The following is a 26984-nucleotide window of genomic DNA, read 5'->3' as shown; positions in this document are numbered from 1 at the left end:
AGGAGTATTCATACAGGGAAGGATCTTATTAGTTGGAGAAAAACAGAAAGAGACGGACCATTTCTCGGCTGCTTAAGCCTCAGGATTACTCAACCTTTGGTGGCAGAGGGGAACAATGTGGCTTTTAAAAACCCATTTTGGAGAGAAGCGTCTGGTTGACAATTATATGCCTCTAAGCTGTTTAATAGGTGGTTTGGAAGAGGTCTTTGAGATCCTCATTCAGGGCTAGCGATCTGGGCCATAGTGTTTGAGGCATCTCAGAGTGTGTGGTGTGTGTTTGTGTGTGTGAGAAGATTTAAGGAACAGACATAAGACTGAGAGAAAGAAAAAGGGAGAGACAGAGAGTTTAAGCCTGCTAAGCAGATCAGCGTCTTTGTGTGCGGTCGACAGAGCCACTTGAAACTTTCATTAGCCAGAGTGTCTAGAGCTAATTCTTCTTTTTTTTACAGCTTTTTGAGGACAGAAGACTGATGAAGGGCATTCATGATGTACTTACAAATCTTTTTTTTTTTTGCCTTGCACTTTTTGTAAATGTTGTTTGTTGCTGCAAATGTTACGTATCAAGGGGTAAAGGCAAACTGAGGGATCAACTACGTCTGACCTATTAAGCCGATGACTGTTAATTTAATATTAATGTCTGTGAGGTAAAATCTAAATGAACAGATAAAATGTTAACTGTTTCTGACCCCTTTTGACTCCTTAAAGCAGGCTGTTTGTGTTTACAGATTGATTAAAAAAGGAAAAAAAAAAAAAGAAACAGTCAATAATCTGTTTTCCCAAACGATTTTTAATCACCCTTTCAAATATTTGTGCCGTCGCTCGTGTGGAGTCGTGTCCTTTAGGATTTGAGATGGCCACAAACAACAGGAGGGGGGGAAAAAGGCACAACCAGAAAAAAAAAAGATCAACAAACAGGCGAAGCATAGACAGAACAGTTTGAGGATGAACGCTGCTAATCCTGACCTCGGCTAATGCTAATGCAAATGCATGTTTATCAAATATGTAATCGACATTAGTTAGAAAAACAAGGATCTGCCAGCACTCTGCTCTTTGTTCCGTGATTGTGGAAGAGGGAGATTAAGATGGGCTTTAGTGATGCTCAGATGGATGGAAGAAGAGAGGGATGGAGGGATGGCTGGATGCACTTATGCCCACTGTCAAGAAAAGAAATTAACCTTTGCAGTTTAATCTGTTTCTCTTTTTCATCTTAACTGGGTGACATTTCATCACGCCAGTGCTGACAACTGAGACAAAACATTTCAATTTAGATTTATTATTTTTTAATGATTCTTCATTTTAAGCTTTTATTCACATTTTAAATAAATACATAAATATGTACTGTATATATCGTCATTGCTGTCCATGGTGATTAAAGACATTTTAGTTTTATTTGCCACAATAAAGTTCCTTGTAATGTAGTTTAATATTTGTGTTTTTTCAAATAATTTACAGCTACAGCTTTCACCAACTTTGAAATTAAACAGTCTAACATTTTAGAGCCAAGATCTCTGAACTATCTGGTTTAATTAAGATGAGAGGATGAATTTCACTGTCATGTTTGTCATATGTAAGGATACCAGCTGCTGATTACAGGGGAAATAATGTGAGCCTTACTCTGACAAAAGACTCAAATCAGCACACCAGAAAAAAGATAATTCACAGAGTTGTGGAGGTTAAGTGTTAGACTAATACACTGCATTCCAAATTATTATGCAAGTTGCATGAACTGGCCTGCCTGCTGACCCGATCTCAACCCGACTGAGAACTTGTGGTCAATAATAAAGGAGATAATTTACAGCAATGGCAAGAAATACAGCTCAAAAGATCATCTTTGGAAAACCATACAAGGTACAGCTCACAGTGTCAGCAGAGAAGTCATCAGAAACCTCACTACATCAGTTTACCAGTGACCTCTGACCCTCACTGGAAGAAAAGGAGGTTATATTTGACATTCAAGAAACACTTTACATTTGAAATGTTTCAAAGACATTAACAGTTTTATTTTGTATAAAAATGTACAGATGTAGTAAATATTATTATTTTCAATCAATGGAACGTTAAAGGTGCCTAGTTTTTAATTTTCACAAGTTATATACTCTTATCACCAACTTGCATAATAATTTGGCACACTCATTTCTAGTAGATTCTGCATTTATTTAAAAATACAGCAGAAAAGCATAATTTTAACCACACAGTTGAATAAATATATTCACTATCTAACTTCCTGACACATTTGAAAACGACTGTTAACATAGTTTTTAAAATATTCACAAAAATGCAACTTGCATAATAATTTGGAACGCAGTGTATATATTTAAAACATAATTAAGCATTGACATTAGTGCTGCTGTGTAATGTCAACTCTGGATAGAGCAAGGCTATCTGGTTCATTTCTTATATGCTAATCTAAGCCAACCAAGTTATCTCTTTACACCTACAAAGGTAGAGACAAAAAAAGAGGAAGAAAGACAAATGACAGTGTTATAAAGGTTTAAGTGAGAGTCTTTTTCATATTTTAGTCAGAAGTCAGAATTAAAATTAGTGTTTTTCTGTGTTTTCTTACCTCTGAGCAGTGCCAGGCTAACTGCTTCCTCCTTGTTGTTGTGGTAATCTAAGCTAACCAGCCCTTCCATGAAGCAATGCCATGTTTCTACAGTAGCTCAGTACAGATAAATACTTACCTTAAGAAGACACTTACATTTGTAAATTCACAGCTCCGGCAGGTTGCACTGAGCTGAGTTGTTATCAGTTGGTTGCTAGCTTAAACTATTTAAAAAAGCTAAATCATACACACTGTACCTGTGACATTAGCTTATATTTTATTAGCTTCCCCTTCAGTTGAACATGAGTGCTACTCAGTATGTTTTGTCAAACTTTGTCTCCAGAGGTAATAAAGCTTTAATTGTTTTTTCAACATGAAAAATGTGATATTTTTTTACATAGTTGCTGACAATGTCTTCACATTAGTTCAAATTTGCTCTAGTTTGCTGACCTATAGGTTTGCCAATTTGTTGCAGTTTTCAGTAGAATAATAGGCTTCAGCAGTTTATTTTCCCCTCTAAGAAACAGTACGTTTAAGCTAGCATTTCAGGCAAATATTCATTACAAGATGCTTCAGAAAGGGGCAGCTAAATCAAACTGTTAATACCTCCATAGAAACAGCTGCAATACCACCTGCTAGTCAAATCAACCACACCTCTAATTATGCAAAACGCGTAGGTGTAATCCCTTCAAAACAAATAAGTCTTGAGAAAAATTCCAACTCTCATGCAGTTTGAGCAAATAGAGAATTGGGCTATACAGACTCAAACAATTTTTTGAAACCAGCCTGTAAACATGTTTGTTTCTGCTGTAAAATTAACATTTTCACATGAATGTTAACAAGTGTCGCAGGGCTTTGGGGTCAGCCTCTAGTGGAAAGTTAAGGAACTGCAGTAAGTTGCACAACGGCATTGGTTTCATTTTTTAACACCTGACAACCTTAACAACATGTGATTCTGTAAGTGACTTGAGTTATGGTAAAGAGTTCATGTTCTGTTGGTTCATCTTTCACGTTAATAATTAGTTTTAATATGTTGAGGAAAAATTTGAAGTACTTTTCTTTGCAGTTCTTATTTTTAAATGTTACTTTTCTAATCAATGAAGTCTAATGAGCATGAAGCTAAAATACGTTTGCCACTTTGTTGACATAAAAAGGTAACACAAAATCCAGTGAACATCATATGCTGTACTGTGTTATGATGAAGGTAGTTTTGGAGCTTTAACTGTAGTGCGTTTTTTGGGAGGGGGTTTTGGGGGTAAGTGTTTGTAGGATGACACAGGGGTACAACTCTCGCTGGTTTGCGGCTCCCATGGGCACCCGAGAAACAGAGGTTACCTATTTTCTTTGGCAAGGTTGAGCAGTCACACGGAGACTGTGTTTGTGTTGTTTTAATTGCATTGCTCCTTTAGGCTCTCTTACCTTCCTGTCTCCATCTCTTGTTTCTCCGGTTCATTATCCCTGCTCCTTTTTCTCCACCTCCACCAACACTTTCTCTACGTCTTTCTCATCTGGTGTTCCTCCTTTCTTAATTCCATGTGTCGTTCCCTCCCTTTAGCCTCCAATTTTCTACTTCATCTCTCTTTCTCAATCCTGCTTTTTCTCTGTACTCTGTCACACAGGGATAAGGGAGAGGTCTTGCTGTGCGGTGAGTTTGCCTTCCTGGTTTCAGGGTTTGTTGTTCGTAAATGAGGTCATTAGAAGACACTCTGACCTAACCAAAGGCATTTTTTTCTTCATGCTGTATTTTTTACCCTCTTTTTCCTCAGTGTAAATATAAATACCTTTGATGGAACGGCTAGACCATTAGCATGCCATTATAACACCTACCAAGTTGGGGTGGAAAATTTCGTTTTGAAATTCTCTCTCCCTTGCTTAACATTAGATATAGGGAAGTCTATTTCAAAAATCAGTAAGTACACTCCTGGTAAAACCCTTTTTTCCCCACTCTCACTTGGTCATCTCCTCCTTATCTCTGTCCTCTCATGACCTCTTCCCCTCCCCTTCAGCTTTCAGAGAATCTCGCAGCAGGGTTGCACCTCCAGGCGAGCCGCAGGGCCTTTGGGTCCTCTCTCTGTGGCATGGAGCCAGATCCCTGATGACACCTGTGAGCCTTGGCAGAGCTCCTGGTTTACAGTAGCTGTTAGCAGGCTTTTATGTCAAACAAAACACCAACACAATGTGTCCTCTATCACTGTACCTCAACAATTCTCCACCCCTAAATGACTCCAGCCCACTTTCTCCTGTACTCAGAGTGTTTGCAGCTCTTTTTTGCAATCATATGCTACTGCAAACACCGCCTGTGAAACAGTCTTTTTCTCACCATGTCAACGGGTTTTAATTATCGGTGAATGTCAAGGATGTCTGCTGGGCCCACCTCATTTCTCTCAGAGCCAAACCCATTTCTTGTGTTGTGTAACATCGTCCTCTATTGTCCAAGCACACTCATAAACATACTTCATACGCAGCATCTCTGAAGTGTATTCCATTGTTCCTCAAGTGGGGAGACGAGTGTTGCTGCTCTCCAAATGGACATTGGCACATCTCCTGAAACAATACAGTTCCCCCACAACACATCACTCACATGTGTTTAAAAACGCCGGACCTTGACCACTTACGCCTGGAAAGAAAATTACCTGAGCACAAAGCGGGAGCTCTTGTCTACACCCTAAAACACATCACAGCACTCTTGTCATTGCAAGTGGAGGGTCTATTATAAACAATTATTTTAGCCCTTCACGGACAGTTTGGTCTTTGTGATGCATTATGTTTTTGAACGAAGAAGTACAGGCAGTAATCAATGGAGGAGCCGTTCGGTCAAGGTAAGGCTGCCGGGTGATCTAAACACATACAAACATGGGAGGGAGGCAGTGAGGGAGGGGGCTGTGAGGTAGATGCTGATATATTGTTGATTGTATGCATAAAGCCTTGTTGCAGTGCGGTGGATTCCTCCCCTTCAAGAGAACCACCGTGAGTCTCAACTTCACAAAATCTACGCACTGTTGTCAGTATTGAAAGACTAAGTCATGATATCTGCCAAGCAGATTGTACTTTTACATCTCACTCTAAATCATAAAATGTAAAACTGTTATAATAATAATAATAATAATATTTCATTTTATTTATAGGCGCCTTTCTTGACACTCAAGGTCAGTTTACAACACTACAGCAATAATAAAAGCAACACCAAACAGTAAATAAATACATAAATACATTAGAATAAAGAAACAATACTAGAAAAATGAAAGGGGAGGGGAAGTGATTCCAGTCCCAAAGAGACGGATTAGAGTGAGTATGCTTGGCGGAAAAGGTGAGTTTTTAGGCGGGTGGTGGAAGGTGGTGGAAGAGGTGGAATTTTGTACGTCCAGGGGGAGAGAGTTCCAGAGGCGGGGGGGGGGGGGGGGGGGGGGGGGGGGCGAGCGGCTGAAGGCTCTCGACCCCATGGTAGTCAAGCGAGCAGGTGGGAGGGTGAGTTGATTGGAAGAGGAGGACCTTAGACTACTGTTGACTGTAAAGCAGCAGCATCATAACTTCTCAACAAGTTCGCCGGAGTCTCCGAAAACCAGACGATCGTGTGCCATGTGCAACAGATATCGTCAGTTCAAAGCCCAGGAGTTGCCAGATAATGTCATCAGGTAGAGTGTTGTTACAACCATGTTGGCATTTTTATGCTTATTGTGCAAGACCAGATATGTCGCCTGTGGCTCAGTGGGTAGAGTCAGTCTTCCACCAATCGGAAGGTTGGAGGTTCATCCCAGCGCCGGCAGTCACATGCTGAAGTGTCCTTGGACAAGACACTGAACCCCAAATTTCTTCCACTGTTGTTCAGCGGTGTGTCAATGTGTACGAATGAGATTAGCTAACACTGATTGTCCCTGATGGTACTATGTAACAGCCTCTACTACCAGTGAGTGAATGGGTGAATGACACAAGTAGTGTAAAAGCGCTTTGAGTGGTCAAAAAGACAAGGGAAGCGCTATAGAAGTCCATTTACCATACATGTCTCCCAGGTGGTTTCACTTTGCCCAGTGAGCATTTTTTTTTCAACGTTTAAAAAACGGCTATGGCCACCATGAAGACATTCAAACACTGTTTGAAGTTGTTTTTATAACATATTTCACTGGGAAATCTGCTTAATCAGATCTGTCACACATTCACTTCTGACAAGTTCTGACACACTGATGTCGTACTTTAACAATTAAAATCCAACAGAAATCAGGTCTCAGATGTTCCTGATTTCAACCTGTTTCCAACCACATTTCAGAACTCTGTTGGTGCTTACTTCGTACTCTTTTGACTTGAACTTTTTACAGTAAGCAAAGTCTTGTGCTATAATTGTTCATTATCTAATGGTACTTTTCATAATGGTTCTTTCCATCAACCAACATACATATTTTTCTTTGAAATAAGGTACCATGATGCCCACTGGATAAGGAAGGACTTGCCCTACTTCCACCATTTCTGGCTGTAATGCAACTCCTCAAGCCATGTCAGCAGTTTAAGCAGCAGGTAAGACAGTGTGAAATATAGATATGATTCAAGGAAACAACAATAGAGCATAGACTGGATAAAATATGGACGTAGGGTCTGTGACGTCACCCATCTGTTTATGAAGCGCTGTTTTGAGGCCAATCGTCGGCGGGAGCCAAATTGCTGCTGTCGATTGATTGTGACGTAAAGAGGCGGGCTTTGAGCCTCCTAGCCAACAGCTACAGTGTTCCCGCCTGTCAATCAAGTCAGCTGTGCCTCTCATTGGAAGACTCGTAATCTCAATATCTTAAAAATTGCCGCATTAGAAAAAAATCATCCCCCTCACAGTGTGTGCTGATGGAGAAATGAGCTGTCCAGACTACACTCGTCTTTTGTACCAGGCTGTTTATTTCTACTGTAAAGATCGTCTTTTTTGAATTGGTGTGTATGTGGTTTTCCAGTAATTCCACAGCCAGCTGTTAATCTGTTTTTGCACAGCTACTTGTCTCTTGAAAAATGTGCATAAGATACATTAATGTTACTCTGACTTTTTAAGTGTTCATGTAAGCTGTCTCAAACAAGCTTCATGGCAATCTACTATTTCCTTTAGTTATAAATTCGGCATCTTGTGTTGTTAGTATTCTGCATACAGTATTGCTATTTCAGTGTTTGTTATATATTTACCCCCAAAAAACACCAAGAAAAAACAAACAAAGGGGCAAATACAGAGATATTGAGTTTGTGTTGACTCTACATTCTATGAGGATAGTTAATACAACTCAGAAATATGATGTATGTACAGTATGTAAGTGGGAGTAACAAAAAGCTTTAATTATTTTAATGAAAGAGTGTTTTTCATTCTTTAAGTAATTATTGCATCTTTAATGTTATTTAGCGTTATACAAATCAAACAGTTCGGACATGATGCCTCACATTAGAGACAACATAAAAGAAGGAGATGGAGCCTGAACATTAGTATGAGAAAGGGTGCCTAAAGGGAAATATGAAAAGAGAAAGAAGGACAGAGTTAAGAGACAAAAAAGTGAGAAAGAGAGGTGTGAGACGTGTGGGTGGACACTGGGCATGGTGGCAGTAGGCACAGGGGCTTAATGAGAGGTGAGCCAGAGGAGAAACGGAGCAAGGACAGACAGAGAGAAGGTAGCAGGGAGAGGGAGAGGTGAAAAGGAGGGAGTGAGTGATAGATGGTGCAGCAGGAGAGGGGGGAACAGAGGAAGAGAGGCAGGATGGGACTTTGGAAATAGAAGCAGTAAACAAAAAGCCAAGAATAGAGTCCAGGTGTGAAAAGTGAAGGAACAGGTGAGGGAGACAGGGAGAGAAAGGACGGGATAGAGGAGAACGCTGAAGGAGGAGTAGGAGTTGTCCTCTGAGTAACAGCCTTGCAAGAAGAAGTAAACAAAGAAAGGCCACAGTGCTTTATCTTCTCTTCCTTCTCTACACATGAACCTAATAGAGCTAGTCATTTAATTATTCCCTGCTGGAAGATACAGATGCAAAACTTCTAAGTATTTGAAACAACAAAACATAAAGTGGAGGCTGGGGCTCAAACAACAATGGAAGGATAAACAAGAAATGTGTCAGCTAAGTGAGTCTCCATTTTTTAGGAACAGCAGTAATAGCTAGCCATGAACATGCTAGTTGAAGAAGCTGGAAAGCTTTTGTTTTCTTAACTTTTTTTTTACTACCTACTTAATATGTTGTTAACATGTTTGGATTGTATGGATAATGGATTCAACATAACTTTATTCAATTGTCATCACAAAAGGAGGAGAAACAAGCTTGAAACTGCATTCATATCATAATAACTCAGCCTCTAAGCTTTGGTTTCATAAGCACTCTTTTTTGTGTTTGCTGTGTAATAATCAGCAAGCTTGTAAGCATAGCTAGCACTAGGACAATGGCTTATTCAGTTAATTTAAATATTTCCATGAACCTTCAAATTCTGGCTCATAACTAGTCTTCCTCATTTGTACAGCAGTTTATAAACTAACAGAAGGGGCATTGGTGGCCTAGCAGTCTAAGCAACCCACATACAGAGGCTATAATCCTCGTCGCAGAGGTTGCTGGTTCGACTCCCGACCGCTACCATGTACTGCATTTCTTCCCCACCTCTACTCCCCACATTTCCAGTCTCTCTTCAGCTGTCCTATCATAAAGGCAAAAAAAATAATAACTTCTGTAATCTAACAGAAAGGTGTAATCAAAACAGATGGCACAACACAGCTAGTAAGCTAAGTAGCCTCCTTTATTTTGGACTCTTCAAATCTTTGTAACCTCAAAGGTCAGCACTAGCAAGCCTAAATGCAAATGTTTCATTTAGGCTTGATAGTATTGGTATAATACTATTAGACAGCTAAAACACCCCAGACCTCCTCTAGTCACTTACTTGTACTCAAAGTCAGCACTTCACAAGGTTTATTTACTAAATAGTAGACCATGTCTTCCTCTAAATGCATCGTTATGAGCTAACCATAGAAAAAGCTATGAAAAAGTGATGCTGCCAGCCTGGTCTGAAATACCTCTCTCTGCAGTTTATACTAGTATAGTGGCTAATCGCTGAAAATAAATGTTATGTTTTTTTATAAACTTCAAACACGGACGTTAAAGCTGCAGTTGGTAGGAATGGTGTCAAAAAGGTTACTTTTTTTCTGCTGGGTTTGGAGAAAAGGTCATAATACCAATCGGTACTCATCGGTAAGTGGAGTAATTTGAGATTATGGCGAAATCTCTGTTTTCCAATACCTTTGTATCAAGCAATGTTATTATTCCCCTCCTTCCCGTTATCACTGACCAATCAGAGCTACTCCCCATCCTCCGTCCTGATTGGTCGAGTGGCGGCCCCACTACGTCGCCCTGATTGGCTGGGAAGCCACTTCTTTCTCATAGAAAGCGCACAACGATCTTTTGTGGGCGGGGTTAAGACAGCAGAGAGGGGAGGGGTAGTGTAGACATTCGAAATCTCTCTCAGAACTGATGTTTATATCATGACTACCAACAGCAGCTTTAACCTCAGTTGAGTTCAGTCTTTTGTAACGTCAACATATTAACGTTATGGCAGCTAATGTAGGGATACTGTGTCAGTTACCAACATCTTTGCTCTAACAGCCAGCTCTTGTATTCCGAAATGGTACTATGAAGCGTTGTTTGGGAGCCGAAAGAGCCGGTTCTTGCTGAGCTAAATGATCTTGGTAGATTTTAAGTAATCTGTGGATCTTTATGATTATCATGTGATATATAGTAAAGATTGGTTTCAGTTCGTTTTGAACAGAATTTCAAAATAACGTCTGTGTTACAGTGTTATCGTCAATACAACATTAACCAAGACCGAGACCAGAATACACCGAGACCAAGACAAGACCAAGACATTAAGGGATCGAGACCGAGTCAAGACTAAGACCATATAAATCAATGAAAAATCATTATGAAAGTTAACAAATAAAATACTTATGTTTGTTTTATTTAGGTTAGCTTTAAATACTATTGACAGCAACAAACAAGGTTTGGTTTTGTCTTAGTGCCTTTCTTTGACTCCCTAAGTTTCGTTTTTTTTTTTATCACAGTAATGACAGGGACACAGAGTGCATCAGTGGTTGTCTCGACCGGTCTTGATATAAAATACGGAGTCCGACCAGTCCGAGACCGAGAGACAAGACCGAGTAAAAATGCTTTTGATTCCAAGACTAGACTGAGACTGGAAATAAGCAGCCTCAAGACCAAGACCGGTCTTGAGTACTACAACACTACTGTGTTAACAGATTAACGGTTAACAGAGTTAAACCTTTGATTAACTCTGCACACCTCTGTTGGTTGCTCTGGTGTATTGGACACATTTAACATTTTAGACAGAAAAACAGGTATAAAAGTGTGTCTTGAACACCAGATTTTATGGTGAATTAAGACCCATCAAAAATGTTGACAAAGTGGATTATTTGAAATTTTGTACCAGATTAAACGCAGACATTACGGGGTGTCACCAAACAAAGAAGCCCACTCCTCAGACACAAAGGAAAATGGGGAAAAGGACAAATAGCAAGTTGGCTCTCTCCCAACTTGTGAAGGAGTTTGGGACAGTACTGCGCCCCCTCCCCCCATACCCCCTCTACCATCCCCCCCATAAAGGTGATGTATGACCAGAGGATGGATGTGCCCTTGTCAGAGCCCTGTGTCTGAAATGCTGAGGATGGAGGGATCGAGAGGAGAAGGCGAAGGAGGAGAAGGAATGCAGGTGATGGGGAGATGACAATGATGAAGCATGGGTGCGCCACACTGCCACATCTCAGGCAGCTGTTAAGCGACGGGGGCTAACACTACAAGCGTGTGTGTCTATGTCTGCGTGTGGAGGGTGAAGGGGACAGTCGGCGCATATGTGGAGGAGGCTTTAAAGTGGATCTGCAAGATAGTTTAAAGAAGCTGCGTGTATTTATAGAGGAAGGATGCAAAACAGAAATCAAAAGAGAAACTTCCTCGTAATTCCACTGTACATCTCTGTTTTTCAGTTGGCTTGTTATAATCTGTTGGCTTTGTACAGAAGAGACACAGCATATCTTGTCTGTGTATCTCTTGTCCTTCAAGGTCTGGCTGTAGCCTCCAGGCAAGCCTCAGGCTCCAAGGCCTCCCTCCGTGTGGCAGGAAACCAGATCGGACTCAGACACACACAGCTTTGGCCCAGGGGCCTTCACTCCTCTCTGAGAATGACACTCAAACTCCCCAGAGCCATATTTAAGAGCAACAGTAAGTGATTATGTGTGTGTGTCAACTGTGTGTGTGTTTTTGTGTCTGTGGCTTTTAGCCCGCAGCCAGCAGGTATTCAAGGGCCCTTTCAAATTAGAAACAGGGTAGGGTGGGGGGTAAGGGGGGGATCGGCTGATTCCCCTCAGAGCACGGTGGGTTTCCATGCAAGGACTCTGGGAATATCAGCAGTTTATGCCACAGTGGAACACGGCAGAAACATCACAGCAGCGGTCATAAATCACACAGCTTGTGTCGCTTATCATCCGCCAGTCACGGGTGACGCTGTCTGAGTTTTACATGACCACAAGTCAGGGATAAAACACTGTAGAAAAAATAGATTGATATTAAACTTGAGTGTTTAGGTCAAAGTTTGAAAGACTTTGAAGATTGTGTTCTTTATTTGACCTCTGACCTCCCAGCTGCCTCGCCAAGAATAGAGATTTGAAGGGAACTTGCATGTTGCCAGTTCAATGATGGATATTAACCCCTCTGTTACTCCTCGTCTGCAATGTTTGAGGGACAATAGTGGAAGTTGGGGCAGAGTTGTTCTACCTCTGATCCTCTCTGAAGTGAGTAACAGAGGTGGATTATGGGGGGAAACTGTGGCGCTGTACTCCCTTCCATCCTAGTTTCCTAGTGCATGCTCCCTGTGGTATGAGGTCTGTCTATAGGTACAAATGTAATATAACTTATCAGAAAACTTATGAGAAAAAAGTTTTAAACTTTGTGTGAACGTAAGGAGGATAAGATGATGCAGATAAAGGGATGGAAAATGTGGTCAAATGGGTCAAGTTTAATTGAGGATTGGAGAGCTGTAGGATGGAGTTAAGAGGAGAGGCAGGGGAGAGGTCTGGCTTGGGACACTGAACTGGAAGTGTGACTTTGTGTTGTGTGTGTGTGTGTGTGTGTGTAAGTGTTCAGTGTGTATGTGTACAAAATGCACTTGTGACACAGAGCAGTATTGACAAGCAGGCCTGATGCCCCTGAGAAAACCTTCAGAATTCAATCTCATTGATTCCCACAGAGGAGTGGAGGACGTGGCCTGTGGTCCATACCCTGAGTCATACACACAGACAGACAACGAGACACACACACCCTCACACACACACACACACCACACACACACACACACACACAACACACACACACACGAAAATGTACTGTTTTGGAAAAAAGAGGGACACATGTTTGAATTCCTGCCATTCAAGCTTTGTCCTGATCATCACAATGTGGAAATGAAGCATAAAGATTTAACTTTTTTCTCACAAATTTGACTAAATAAAGTTTCTTATTCTGATTTAAACTATTCAATAGTACAGTTGACAAAAAGTGATCTTAGTTTTCAAAATATTCAAAACATCCCCAAACCTCCTGACTGTTTAAATGCCCTATGCAACTTCTACACATACGACTTCATCACATCATTTATTCTTTCTGTTCATGCAAATATGTTGAGTGAATGCACCCATGTAAGTCAGATTACACATGCATGTGCGCACATCATATGTGTGAGGGGGAGTAATGATGATTATGAGGAGGAGGAGGAGGAGGAGGAGGAAGAGACTGTGGTGGTTATTGAAAGGGTGGTGATAGTGTTGGATGGGGGGGGGGGGTCGGATGGGTGGGCACTGAGTCCATGTGTTGTATGACCTTGGTCACTGCTGAGGGGACCTAGTTTCTTGCCAAGCCAATCAATAAGCTAAACAGGCGGAGGATGGCTATTTGGCGCATGGGAAGCCAAACTCAATACTGATAGGTTATCTGCCTGTCCCAGCACCACTTCTGTGCAAATATTGGACCAGCACATTTTTCACGGTGACTTGCATTTGGAAAAAAAAGAAAGAGAGGAGTGGGATGGGTGGGGGCGAGGGGGACTGTTGAGAACAGACATGGTTGAGCGGATATGTTGCAGAGGGCGAAACCTCCCTCCTCCCTCCATGTCTCTCTCAGAATCCCCTTCTTATCCTGCACCCCCTAACCCCCATAAAAAAATCAGCTAACAAGTGCATCCCCTCTCTCTCTCTCTCTCTCTCTCTCTCTCTCTCTCTCTCTCTCTCCTTTGTAACAAAGCTGAATTCACCAAAGTTAAGAAAATAATGTGTACTGATTTATTAGTATAGTGACAATGAAAATGCTCCAGTTGGATTTGGCATAAACTTTATGTTTCTGATTCAACGTGTCATATTCTGGTTCTAGAAAATCCTTTTGCTAACTTCCTTTTTTAAATTTTAAAAAATTGACCACTTTTTTACTCTGTTTTTAGCTCTTATAGTTGTTGATATATCTCCAGTGTGACACTTTACAATACCGTTATTTACAGTTGCAAAGGTTACGTTGCTATTTATAATTTTATAAAAGTCCAAATTGTCTTTAAGTATTATTGAAGATAGCGTGGAATAAGCTCATAGAAAATGTAGTCTCAATGATAGTGTTTCTCCTGATGAATTATATATTCAGGAGATGCATTCTGTGAGGGATTTCTTACACTGAGGCCTGGTCCACACATATGCAGGTATTTTTGAAAACAGAGATTTTCCTCCTTTGAAACAAATCTTCCTCTCACCAGAGGGTGTTATGAATATTTTCTGTCCACACCAAGCAGCAACCTCCGGTCTCAAATATGAAGCACATGCGGAAGTGTTATAAACTGCAGTTCATCGAGAATCCACTAGAGGCTGGCTGCAGAAACACTGGAAACCACATCGACACCAATTCAATAAAGAAGATCTTTGCAGAATTAATAAACATGTTACAGCCTGGTTCAAAAAACGTCTTGCTCTACGTGGCTATTCTCTCCATCGGCACACACTGTACGGGGGTGATTTTTTTTCTCATGTGAGAAAGATATTAAGATTATGAGTTTTTGCCCAAATAAGGACATGAGTGACGTGACTCCTGGACGGAAACACATGGCTGTGGCTAAGAGGCTCAAACTCTGCCTCTTTACGTCACACCTTTCACTGGTTGAGTTCGCTTTCCATATGGCTGCCGCTGACGATTGGCTTCAAAACAGCGCTCAGGAACAGATGGGTGACGTCACGGATACTACGTCCATTATTTATACAGTCTATGGTTCAAACATACATGTTACCTGAATTGGTCAGTGCAACCCCATCAAAAATCTGGACACACCCCTGGTGACAGAAACTTGTAGCCTGATTTAAACTCAACATAAGAGAGGCAGTGAAACATGTGTTTTGAGAGTAATCCATTACCTCCCGCATAAGCAAAATCAAAAGGATAACTACCACAATGTCAAAATAATTTGAGCTAAAACATAGATTTTTTGTGATTAAAACAAGACCAAAGCTCAGGTGAAATTTATAGATTACTTGTGAGCCAACAAGCAAGTTTCCATGGGTATGAATGTGTGAAAGTGTGTGTAAGACAGAGACAATGGTGTATCTAAGTGATCTGTAGCTGATGGCAGCTGGATCTGATCAATAATGGATGTGTGACACATGCCAACTACTGTATTCCAACCACTCTGGAGAGACACCAGACATCCTGTGGTGTGTGGTGTGTGTGGTGTGTGTGTGTGTGTGTGTGTGTGTGTGTGTGTGTGTGTGTGTGTGTGTGTGTGTGTATAAGTGTGTGTGTTTGCGCAGTGAGACCCCTTTGAGACAATTCAAAGCTGAGAGAAAGAGAGGGAAAGTAATAGAGAGACAGATAAATAGGGAAAAGAGGATGATCTGAGGAGAGAGCACGATGCTTCTCCCATCAGGTGTAGAAGTCAAAGCCAGCTCGCGTTTGAGACTGGAACAATGACTTCAAGAGCAGCGCGCAGCAAAACCACACTTAATTATTAGAGAGGAGCGATCAAAGCACAACTGTGACATGAAATAATGAATTAAGCGGAAAAAAATATCGCCATCTGGACGAAGGGTTTCACATCCCAGAAACCTCTCACTGCTCAGATGCCTGCCTTTGTTTTTTATCCCCCCTTGTTTCTGTGTTCGCTTGTCAGTTGAATATTGTACAGTATGTAGGCTAAAATGCAACAAACGCTGGATTTATTTGCCTCATTGTTTGACATCATTTTATTGCTTGTTTTCGGCATTTATAGATTTTTTTTTCATATCATTTGAACAGTCAGTTAATGAGGTGAAAACTTTTGGGGTGCACCTTTGTCATTTTCTTGTTGAGTGACAAGAAGTTTTGATTGATGATGTGTTTCTGTCAATATAGCCAAAAGAACAGTGTTGCCAACTTAGATTAGTTTCAGACCCCTCTAGCAACTCTTTTTCAAAAAAGCGACTAGCGACAAATCTAGCGACTTTTTCTTTTAACTCTTCTCAACGAGCAGTGGATACCACTGTGAGTCCCTCCCTAGCTGCATCAGAGCAGGAGGCGTTCATCCCTCAGCATTCAGACTGCAATGTATCACGCATGTACGAAGACACCTTTGGCTCATCCGCCTACTGTCTCTTTGTGGTCCATTTAGATTGTTAATGAAGATTGTATACAAAAACATCTTGAAATGTTATGGTTGAAAAATGTCACGTTTTACTTTAATTTGTTGTAGTCTCCTAAATGTAATTATAAACACACTTTAAGGTTTTTTTTTACTCTCTTTCTGACTCTCCTCAACGTTACAGGCTCTCCTGCAGTGTCCGTTATTAATTTAAATTATGCAATTAAGTGATGGCGTCATTATTGACTTCTAGCAACTTTCAGGAGAGCCAATAGCAACTTTCCTCACTAAGGAGTTGGCAACACTGCCAAAGAAGAAGGTCCATTGGAATAACATGTGAATAGCTAGCTTAAAAGTGTTGGCCGGTGTATTCTAAACAAAGCATGCTAGCTGTTGTACCCTACTTTCTGTCCTTATTCTTAATCACTCAAATCAAGTCCTGAATTCACTGTTGCACTTCTAAAAATGAGGAAATATTTTTTTAAGCACAGAGTGACAGCAATGAAGGCAGCTAGCCTAGCTTAAGATAATGATTTGGCACAAGGGGAGTTATTTATTTATTTTATTTATTTATTCATTTATTATTTATTAAAGGGACAGTGCATATTAATGAACATTTCAGCGTTTGCATCAATGTAAATATGCCAGAGTTAGCCATGAGGCTAATTTTCCGTAGTCCCCGGCAGGTCCAAAACATGAGTTCATGAAACAGTACATTATGGTAGCATGACAATGAAAACAATAATATATCACAAGAGCATAATAAGTTATACTGAAGTGTACGTAGTGCATTTAAAGTGCCATAGAGCATAATCACACGAAAGTCCAGAGCTGGACCAGGTAAAAATGGATCAACATGTCAGCTTGCATGACTTACTTTATAGCAGACTGGCCAAATAAAGCTGTTAGCCTACTAGTCAGACAGATAACCTGTTCATAAAGAGAGATAAAGTATGTTATTCTTCCAAAAATCACAAAAGGTGGGGTACATACAGCCTTGAGCGTTGAATGAAGCTTTGCTAGTGCTAATGCTGAACTAGGCTAGTCAACATCTGGGCATATGGTCTATACTCACAGCCTCACTGAAGGGAAAAAAATAGAAAAAGAAACAAAAGAATCACAAAAAGGTATCATTAATACCCTGAAGTGCGGGTTGCAGGCCACAGTTGAGTGGAGGCATGTGGTTACAGACTGTGCATGTTTGCTAACAGAGATGGCCCTGTTTTCTGTCTGTCTGCTGCTCTGGCTGGCTGAACTGGTGTGATGTTGTCTTCCTGTTTCGGCTCCTCCACTTGGGTCTGGCCACGGTCCCTCCTCGCCTCTCTCTTTCCAACTATCTCACTCTCTCCCTATCTTGCTTTTTCTCTTCTCTCTCTCTCTCTCCCTCTCTTTTTTCCATCTCTCTCCCTCTCTCACTGACACTGGGCACTGCTCCCCTCCCTGACCATCTGGGCCTCTCCTCCACGAAAGTGTGTGTGTGTGTGTTAGTGAATGTGTCAGTGTGTGATTGCACATGCATGCACATGCAGACGGGCATGTGTGAGTGAGGGTTTGAGATCAGTTTTTCCTCAAGAGGACATACACTTGTACTATGTTTATGTGTTTGTGTTTGGGTGTGTGTCAGTGTGTTTCTGTGTGTGTGTGTGTGTGTGTGTGTGTGTGTGTGTGTGTGTGTGTGTGTGTGTGTGTGTGTGTGTGTTGGTGGAAGGATCTTCCTTCGCCAGGTGGACAGCTGCTACTTAGTAGCCTTACAGCCCAGCCAGCAAACTCAGGGATGGGGAGCAGGCGGACTTAACCCTTTATAGTCCAAAACAATGCTGAACATGGACAACACACTGGTGTGTGTGCAAGATAGAGAAAAGTGATTGTTGCGTTATTATCATGCGCCATGATTGTAGCAGTATGTTTTTATGCACTAACACTTAAAACCAGTTAACACTAATGTTTTTTTTAAATGTATTTGTGCTTGTTACATGCAACATAATCTGTGATTGTGGATGTATTCAGTGTTAGTCATTGTCCCATTAGGCTTTGTTTATGCATTGAGTTAAATCTTACTGTTACCTGCATGTTAAACACTTGATTCTGATTGGTCAAAATCCCATAAAAGCTGTCATTAATGCTCAACAGCAGAAAGCAATGCCACGGACAACCTGGACACACATGTCTTATTGAATCAGTCTTCAGAAAGGAGTCTAGCTCATTTCACCACATTGTGGCAAAAATGTTAGTTTCCTTTCTGCAGAAATGTCATTAGAATTATTTCTGCGGACGTCCTGCTCACTTTATGTTCAGTTAAATGTGAATTATGATAAATAAGCAATAAGCTTATATTTGTGCTTATCCGTGAATTGAAATATTAAGTTTAATATTCAGTTGCCCTGCTTGGAGGCTGATAGGAATCTGTTACCATGGAAGGGCTACCAACCATGGAATCAAATAGGCTGTTCTTTATTAGCTGTATACATATTTTTTTAAATTAATAATTATCTTATAATCCATGTTTAGTGTCAACTTGTTTATAGCTTTTGTTGGTAGCAAAACATTTTCAGAGCAAGACTCGACCAAGTCTTGCTCTCCCTGTCAGGATTCTAATTTGCATAACCACCTGCTCACTACACATTATGTTGTAAATACAGTGCTGTGAAAAAGTATTTGCCCCCTTCCTGATTTCTTATTTTTGCACATTTTTCAAACTTAAATGTTTGATCATCAAAAAAAATAAAATAATATTATATATATATATATATATATATATATTATATATATATATATATAGATATATATTTGACAACGATAACCAGAGTAAACACTAAATTCAGTTTTTAAATGATGATTTTATCTTTTAAGGGAAAAAAGTTATCCAAACCTACCTGACCCTGTGTGAAAAAGTATTTGCCCCCTAAATCTACAAACTGGTTGTGCCACCCTTGGAGGCAATTACTGCAATCAAGTGTTTGCGATAACTGGCAATGAGTCTTTTACATCGCTAGTGAAGTTGAGCTCAGCTTTCCAAAAAATCTGGTTTTATCACAGTTAATTTGTGATTTAAAAAGAGGGGGCAAATACTTTTTCACATAGGGTCAAGTGGGTTTGGATAACTTGTTTTGTCACAGTTATCACCTGCCACACCTGCTCAGCCTCTCAGCCCACTACATTTCCACTCCCCTTCGTTTACCTGAACCACACTCTCCTCATTAAGCCAACACAAATCACCTGTTTCTCATTACCTGCTGCCAGTATTTAAGTCCCGGTTTCAGCTCACTCAGTGCCAGATTGTTCTCACTGCAAATGCAAGACTCTCCAGCACTTTTCCTCGGACTGATCTCCCGGTTTCGACCCTGCCTGTCCCCGACCTTCCTTCCTCGTTTCTGCCCTGGTAACTACCTCAGCCTTGTGTCCCCGACCAAGAGATTTGCCTGCTCCTCGTCTGTTTCCAGCCTGATCCTCCACACAGCGAAACCAGCTTCAAGACTGTTACCTGCTGTTTCCTCCGGGCTCCAGTGTGCTGCTTTTGGGTTCACCCTCACACCCGTAACATGTTTCCCTTAATCTAAATCATCAATTAAAAAATGCAATTAGTGTTTACTCCGGTTATCAATGTTATGAGCTGAAACATTGAAGTGAGAAAAATGTGTAATAATATGATAAATCAGGAAGGGGGCAGATCATTTTTCACAGCACTGTATATGGTTACTTTTATTTATGTTAAACTGCTTTCATCCCTTTGTAGTATTTTAAAATTAAACAGTTATGTAAAGTAGATTACCAAAGATATACATTCAAATATTAACACCCAACCTTACAATGAAATGGTGTCACCTGTTAAATGTCTACAGTAGACAGCAAGACAAGACTGTACAGTATGACAATGATTTTCTGTTTTCAGTCTAGATCTGTGCAATACAAAAGTATAATGACAAAACATTGATAGTGCACGATGATAGTTCTGCAGTGTTGACCTAAAACTCAGTGCCTCATCATTTATATACCTATATGTACTGTAAGTAATACCAAGGTTACATACCACACTATCTGCTGCTGCTGCTGTTGTGTGATGCACATTCAGACCATCACTGGCAGACTGTGTATGTGTGCGTATACATTGTGTACAATCTACATCTGTGTGTTTGTGAGCCTGACAGTCCGATTTAATACTCTTATCCGTCCCTGCGGTCCTGTCTTTGTCTGGTCCTTAAATGGAGGTTTAGTCTCTGCAGCGCAGGCCGAGCTGGATGAGCTTAATCAAACCATTAGAGCCCTGAGCCCTGAGGAGCATCTCACCACCTCCTACTGAGATCTGCTTTAAGACACAGTGACAACAGCAAACACTCAAACCTCTGGATTAGATCAGCTCTCAACGACTTAGCGGTGTCCCCCTCGCTTTCTCTCTCTGCTCTATGACAGGCTTTATCTATCTGTTTGGCTTAAGCACTTTCTTTTGAGGCCTTTAAAAATCAATCAATCCATTTTTATTTATATAAAACCCACAACACAACAGAAGTTATCTCAGGACACGCCATTAAAAGGGCGGGTCTGAGCCATACTCTTTGTTACAACATTTAAAGAGGCCAACATTGATCCACCATGAGCAAGCACTTTCCAACAGTAACAAGGAAACAATTCCTCATCACAGGCAGAAACCTCAAGCAGGACTAGACTCATTGTGAGACAGCCATTCGCCACCACCTGATAAAAGAGACTTAATACCAATGAAAAGTACATAAGCAGGGATACAGTGAGGGAAGTAACAACAAGCAAACTTGAAATTGGCACAAAATCTTTTGTACCGCTCAATGTAAAACCAGATTAAGGTTTTTCTCTGTGAAACTTAAGTTTGGTCTTTAAACTTATAAATTTGACTTGTGCTCAATGACCTTTATGCATCCCAAAAAACTACTCCATGTCCTTGAATTTACAAAATACTCACTCCACAAAGATTTGGATTTTGTTTATGGCAAACACACGAGAGTCCTGCACAGAGTGATCCTCTGTACCCATGTTTTCCACGGGCCCTACTCTTAATTGATTTCATATGCAACAACTGTGGATTGTCTTTCTGAAAACGTTCCTCTATGGCCAGTGTGCAAATGACAAGCAGTTACAATGCCTGTTTTGTCCCGGGCCTCCTTTCTTGGCTGCTTGTGTTTCACTGTTCTTGCTTTGATAAGCGGTATCGGGACACATTCTTCCTCGCCCCCCAGAGGATGATGGGTATTAGTGTTTTCTGAAGAGTCTGGAGTCCACTTCCTTCGTCCAATGGAGACAGGCATATCAAAATACCTCCCCTCAGTCCGGCTTCTGCGCCATGTTTAAAAGATTAGAAACAGAGGCTTAATTTGAAGGGAGCTTTGGAAAAATCAAGAAGAGGCCATCATCCCCAGTGTTCAGTTTGTAGGAAGTGGATAGAGATATCCCCCATTGTAAATCTTTCACAGTGACATTTGTTTTGGAAAAAAAAGAGGGAGAGGGAGAAAGAAAGAAATGGGCCATATTATAAAGCCTTTCTGTGTTACAGGAATTAAACAAACGCAAAAAAGGGATAAAATCGGCTTAGACTGTTGAGACAAGTACATCTAAGAGAATGCACAAAAGGAGGGGTGTAAACGGCGGATTCTTCCCAGCTAAAAACTTATCAAGCACCGGCTTTGTGCTCAATCCATTTAAGTGAGTCTCTAACACGCCCCTATTGTATGCCTTTAATGGTCGAAAAGTGACTTGTGCAGGGCTATCGCCTCTTCATGGGGATTACAGCTAAGTGCTTAAGTTGTAGTGAAACCCGGATTTACTGATGGCAAAGAGAAAGGGGCAATGGAGGGAGAGAGGGAGGGCAGAAAAAAGGACCCTTACCAAGGATTTGTGTCAGGATTGCACTGTTCCCCTCGTCTGTCGGTGGCAGAGTCGAGGGAGGACAACTGGTGCTCACATGTTAGTCGGCACGCACACGCACACAAGTAACAATGCTTTGCACAACATCCTTTTACTGTGTGTGTCTGTTTTCCTTGTGATCCCTTTCAGTTACTCTCTCCTTTCTCTCACTTGCCCCCCCCCCCCCCTCTCTCTTGCTCCCTCTCACTCTCAGCCCCTGTTTTAATTAATTTCTAGCTGTGCTGCCGTATGAGTCTTGGCCGTGGAAGTGTCTGCTCCTGCAATTTTGGCCCTCATCTTCTGTAGCTGCCAGAAAATGACTCAATGCTCCTTCCTTTTTCAAGACAGAGAAGTACCCGAGGCCAAAAAAGAGGAGGAAGAAGCAGAAAGGCAGTGATAGAAACTGTACGATGTAATTTGGCTCAATTTGTAAAGATGCTTTTTTAGTGGGCAAATTTTTATATGACCAATAGTACAACCTTTACCTCCATAAAAGTCAGTCCTTGGAGGCATTCATGCTATTGTACTAGAAGTAGTTGTCAGAAGAATAGGAAAGATGGCTTTATGAAGTTGCCTTAATGGGTCACTTCATAGAATTGCATGGGCAGAAAAGTATAAGAAACCTCCTATGCCCTTTTGTGTGAATATAATATGAAATGTTTGACAAGTCCTGAACATTTTAGAAACTTTCCAGTGAGCACTAACTGGGATTTCAGTGTTAAAATGGGGTTTAAAACAAGACCTAATTCTCAGGACTCATGAATATTGTAACTGTAACTCTTAATAAACAAGATAGGAGTAGAAAACTTGAGAGAGAGAGAGAGTGGGGAATGACAGGTGGTAAAGGGCCATTTGTCAGATTTGAACCCTGCCTCCACTGGAGCTTTGGCCTCTGTACATGGGTCACATAAAACCACAGAGCTAAACCAATGCCCCTAACAGGAAGTTACCGACAGATAACATAAGAACTGTATTATACCATTTCATGTTACCTGTCAGTTCAGGTGTACATTTTGTGTTACGATATAAAAACAAAGTATACAGGAAATGGAAACATATGGTGCACAACAGAGTCAGACTCCAGAATCTGTGGATCCAGCATTTACCATTGTTTGCTAATTTGTCTCTGAAACATCTCTTACAAACAAATCTTAAGTGTTAACCTATTTAGCGATTTGTTCAATAAAAATATTTCTATTTCAAAATAGTAGTTTAGGTCAATGTTAACAAGGTAAAGCAACTCTTACCAGTGTCTTGGTTTATGAAACAATTAAATGTATGAAATGCAGTGTCAATATGGTGTGACACTGATGACTCTCTGATGTCCAGTGATCCCCGTTAACGCGACAGCATTTGCACTTTTTAGGGGTTCCAATTTGGTTGCTTATCTGTTTCATACAGGTCCTGTTAAACTTTGTTCCCCACAATGGTAAGGGATATGACTGATCACAACTTGCCAACCTGAGTCTTCCACAGTGTTGACTGGCCTGTAGTCAGTTGTCACCTATTTAGTAAGCACTGAATTGGCTGCACCTGTATGCTTAGCTCATAGGTGGTAGCTCAAACTCAAAGTACTTCTGTTAGACACAAAGTGCATATCAGTTTTGACTTGTTAACTTATCCGTCTGAGAGATTTTTTAAGTGAAACTTGACTTTTAAAAGCGTAGTAGTGTGATTTTCCATTATGGTGGCAGTAGAAGCGTCGGCTAAACTTGTGTGCTTTAAGGGACAAAATATCATGCATTTGATGGTTGAGTCATTAACCCTGACAGCCCTACTATTATCCTTTCTGAGTATTTCATTGGTTGAATATTTTATGAATGCTATGGTTGGAATTTTCTTTGACGGTAATTGTTAAGCTAGTACAAATGTGTTCCTACAATCTTGCCACAACACTATATTTTAATATTCAGATTCAGACAACTTTATGGATCTCAAGAAGGGCAATTCATTTATAGCTTACCATACAACATTTAACATCGACAACCCATCCATCATATATACATGCTACAAGTCACAAGTCAAGCACCGGGTCTGTACATGGGACCAGAGGGTCTGTGGAGGACAGCAATAAGTTAATGTAATAAATGAATAACAGTAAATTACGATAATGATTAAAAGACAATATATTATTTAGTCCTTCCTACAAATTAGACTTTTCTTATATCTCAGAGAGCTCTCAGGAGGCCCTCTGCAGCTGTTTATACAGGCTGGGTATTACATAAAGTGAGTCTGACTTGTATAACCAGTGTGGAGTTGTTTTTATATGTATCAGAGTATTACGTGGATTTTCAACTCAGGAAGTGGATGTTTGTCATCTACCTGTGCCAATAGCCAAGCTGTTGAAGCGATGTCACACCCAGACATGAGGGTTATGATCCACGTTCATTTAGAGAGAGATCATGATGACACCACTGATGAACGGGTCGGTGAGAGACGCTTCTTCTTGAGCATTGTGCCTTTGCATGTGTGTACTGTGAGCTAACAAACTGTACGAAGGTAAACTCTGGAGCACCTGCCCCTATTGTCACGCTCTCACCCACCCACACTCACACACCTTTCCCTTGAGCACACAACACCCAATACTAAGCAAAGATGAAGAAAGGGCCCAGCCCTGCATCAGGCAAAGGCTGCCCATTCAAATAAAGACGCTCTTTTCTCTGGCTAAGCCTTGATATGTTCCTCAAAGCTACTGAGGCCCATTGTGTGTCTCTACCTTTGTTGTCTTGTGTTTAAGCAGGCCAATGATTATAATGATGATGATGATGATGGTAATGATGACAGTGGCTTAAGGAGAAGCAGCTGCCAAGGGGCTGAGAGAGACAAACACAATTGGTGTGTTTACTCAAGAAAAGGTACACTTTGGATGTTCAAAGTGATGAATACTGAATGGCGAATGGCTTGCATGAATGTGTGTTTGCATGTGTGTGTGTGTGTGTGTTTGTGCAGCAGGAGAGCCTTCAGGCCCAACTCACACAGTCTGCCTTTAATGCTTTTAGGTTTTTGCTCGATTTCACTCGACATATCCGTTTGTCATCTAATTTGGAGCTTTACGTGCGTGTAATGTCATAACAATCATTCTCTGTGACATGAGATTCGGTTAGTGAACAAGTCTAAGTGGATTCAATTATGCAACATTTAGCTCCAAGAAGTAGTTAAGTTTCCATGGACCTGCATGATTACACATGCAAACTGTGTTTTTTTATGGCTTTGTAAGGAAATGACATGGGATATGATATCCTATGATGTTTGTTCTTCTTAAATGAGAGATTCATCTGGGGCCCGGCTGGTGATGGTGGGATTTGAAATAAACACTTGGTACTTGGGCTCTAATAAAAAACACAATTGCTTGATAAGAAACTCACACCATTACGCCTTCATCCCACTTGACTCGACTCTACTCGGTTTGTGTTGCGTTTCCACGGCGCGGTACCCGTGTCAGATACCAGTTTTTCGTACCTGCACTGCTTTTGTTCCAAGCGACCTGAGCCGATACTAAAAGGTGACGTCGACGGACTGCCGGCCACTGATTGGTCAGAGAATGTCGTCACCGAAGAGTCATGAGCGCGACACCCAACACAGGAATCAAACCCGCCATTTAAAAAAAACGTCATCAGTACTGTACAATGTCTGCGCACGCAAAGTTTCGACGCGGTCCAGACTTTTTTGGGTCTAGTGGCCGACGATGATTGTTGTGTTTGTGTCGCGTTCAAAATGACGTGAACGCAGTTTCCTGCAGCAGTTTCGCTCAGCTGTGTTATGACGACCCCACCCACCGTGAGTCGGTTCTCGGGCTGGTGGAAAAGGTACCCAAACCGAGTAGAGTCGAGTCAAGTCGAGTAGGGCTGGAACTGTGTAGTGGAAAAGGGCCATTAGATGACCTTCTACATGACCCTTAATGCCCCTCACAACCCAAACATTTGGTTGGTTTTGGACAGATGGGCAGCGAGAGCTAGAACATGGAGTTATCAAGTGGGTCCCTCCCTTTGCTATTTTTTCCACCAAGTTAGACCCACAACACCTCAGGGAGGCTCAACAGGAAGCTGTACCCACTACCTCCTCTTCCTCACCTATTAGCATAAGGGAAGAAAGGAGGGGAAGAGGGAGAAACAGAAGAGTCTGTAGGAGGGAGTAAGAAAGAGGGCAGGGAAGGCTGTTTGGACTGGAACTCAATTTCTGCTAGGTTTTGCTGCATGCTCTACCAACCTCTACTCCCTTGCTTCATGAGGGGAGAGAAAAGAGAAGAGAGACACAGAAGATGATAGGTTTTCCTATTATCTTTGTTTTCCCTCCTTAACTGGGATTATTTCTCCTCATCAACAGACTTTTTCTCAATTGCTGTATCTTATTGTCTCCTTTACAGCCTTTCACAGACATCGTCCATGAACTCTCAGCTCTCCCAGTATTGTGATGGCTAATCTTACTATGAACCCTCTACAGCTCACTCCTACTAGACACACCCTAACTTTCCACCCTCCATGTTTAGCTTCTTTAGCCAAATCCACACATCTAGGCTTGATGTGGAACAGGTTATTAACACTGACACATTTTCACTGTGGAACATAAGCATCAAATATCTTAGTTCTTGTCACACAACAAACAGACTTAAACATCAGATTTAGATTGAAACACCTTTGAGTTCTGTTTTGATCTTGGGGAAACATCGTACACTTCACCTGTGGATGAACGCCCCATTTGTTGATATTACCAGCAAGGTGCTTCAGGCTCTTGCTAGAAGTTTTATATGAAAAAGACTGAAATTATTACTGATGCCTGACCTGCATAGCAACCCGATCATCTGGGGTTCAGGTTCCTAAATGGCTATGTAGTTTTTTTTTATGCTTGTAACTGCTCCAACCATGTAGGTGTCCAATAATGCATACAAACAACTTTTGCTGACATCTTCTACGTGTACAAGATAAGATCACAAAGTCTTAAAAGTTT

General features: G+C 41.1%; 1 long non-coding RNA gene across 1 annotated transcript; it reads right to left on the bottom strand.

Annotated features, from left to right (window-relative positions):
- Nucleotides 1-767: 767 nt before the first annotated feature.
- On the bottom strand, nucleotides 768-3061 carry LOC117824477. The gene is made up of 2 exons (XR_004633597.1): nucleotides 2564-3061; nucleotides 768-1154 (listed from the first exon to the last, which is right to left on the bottom strand). It is a non-coding gene; the product is annotated as an uncharacterized LOC117824477 (long non-coding RNA).
- Between the last annotated feature and the right edge of the window lie 23923 nt (nucleotides 3062-26984).

The sequence above is a fragment of the Notolabrus celidotus genome, chromosome 13, assembly GCF_009762535.1.
Source record: "Notolabrus celidotus isolate fNotCel1 chromosome 13, fNotCel1.pri, whole genome shotgun sequence".
Taxonomy (NCBI): Eukaryota; Metazoa; Chordata; class Actinopteri; order Labriformes; family Labridae; genus Notolabrus; species Notolabrus celidotus.
Note: the sequence above shows the minus strand (reverse complement) of the source record. Positions and strands in the feature narration are given on the sequence as shown.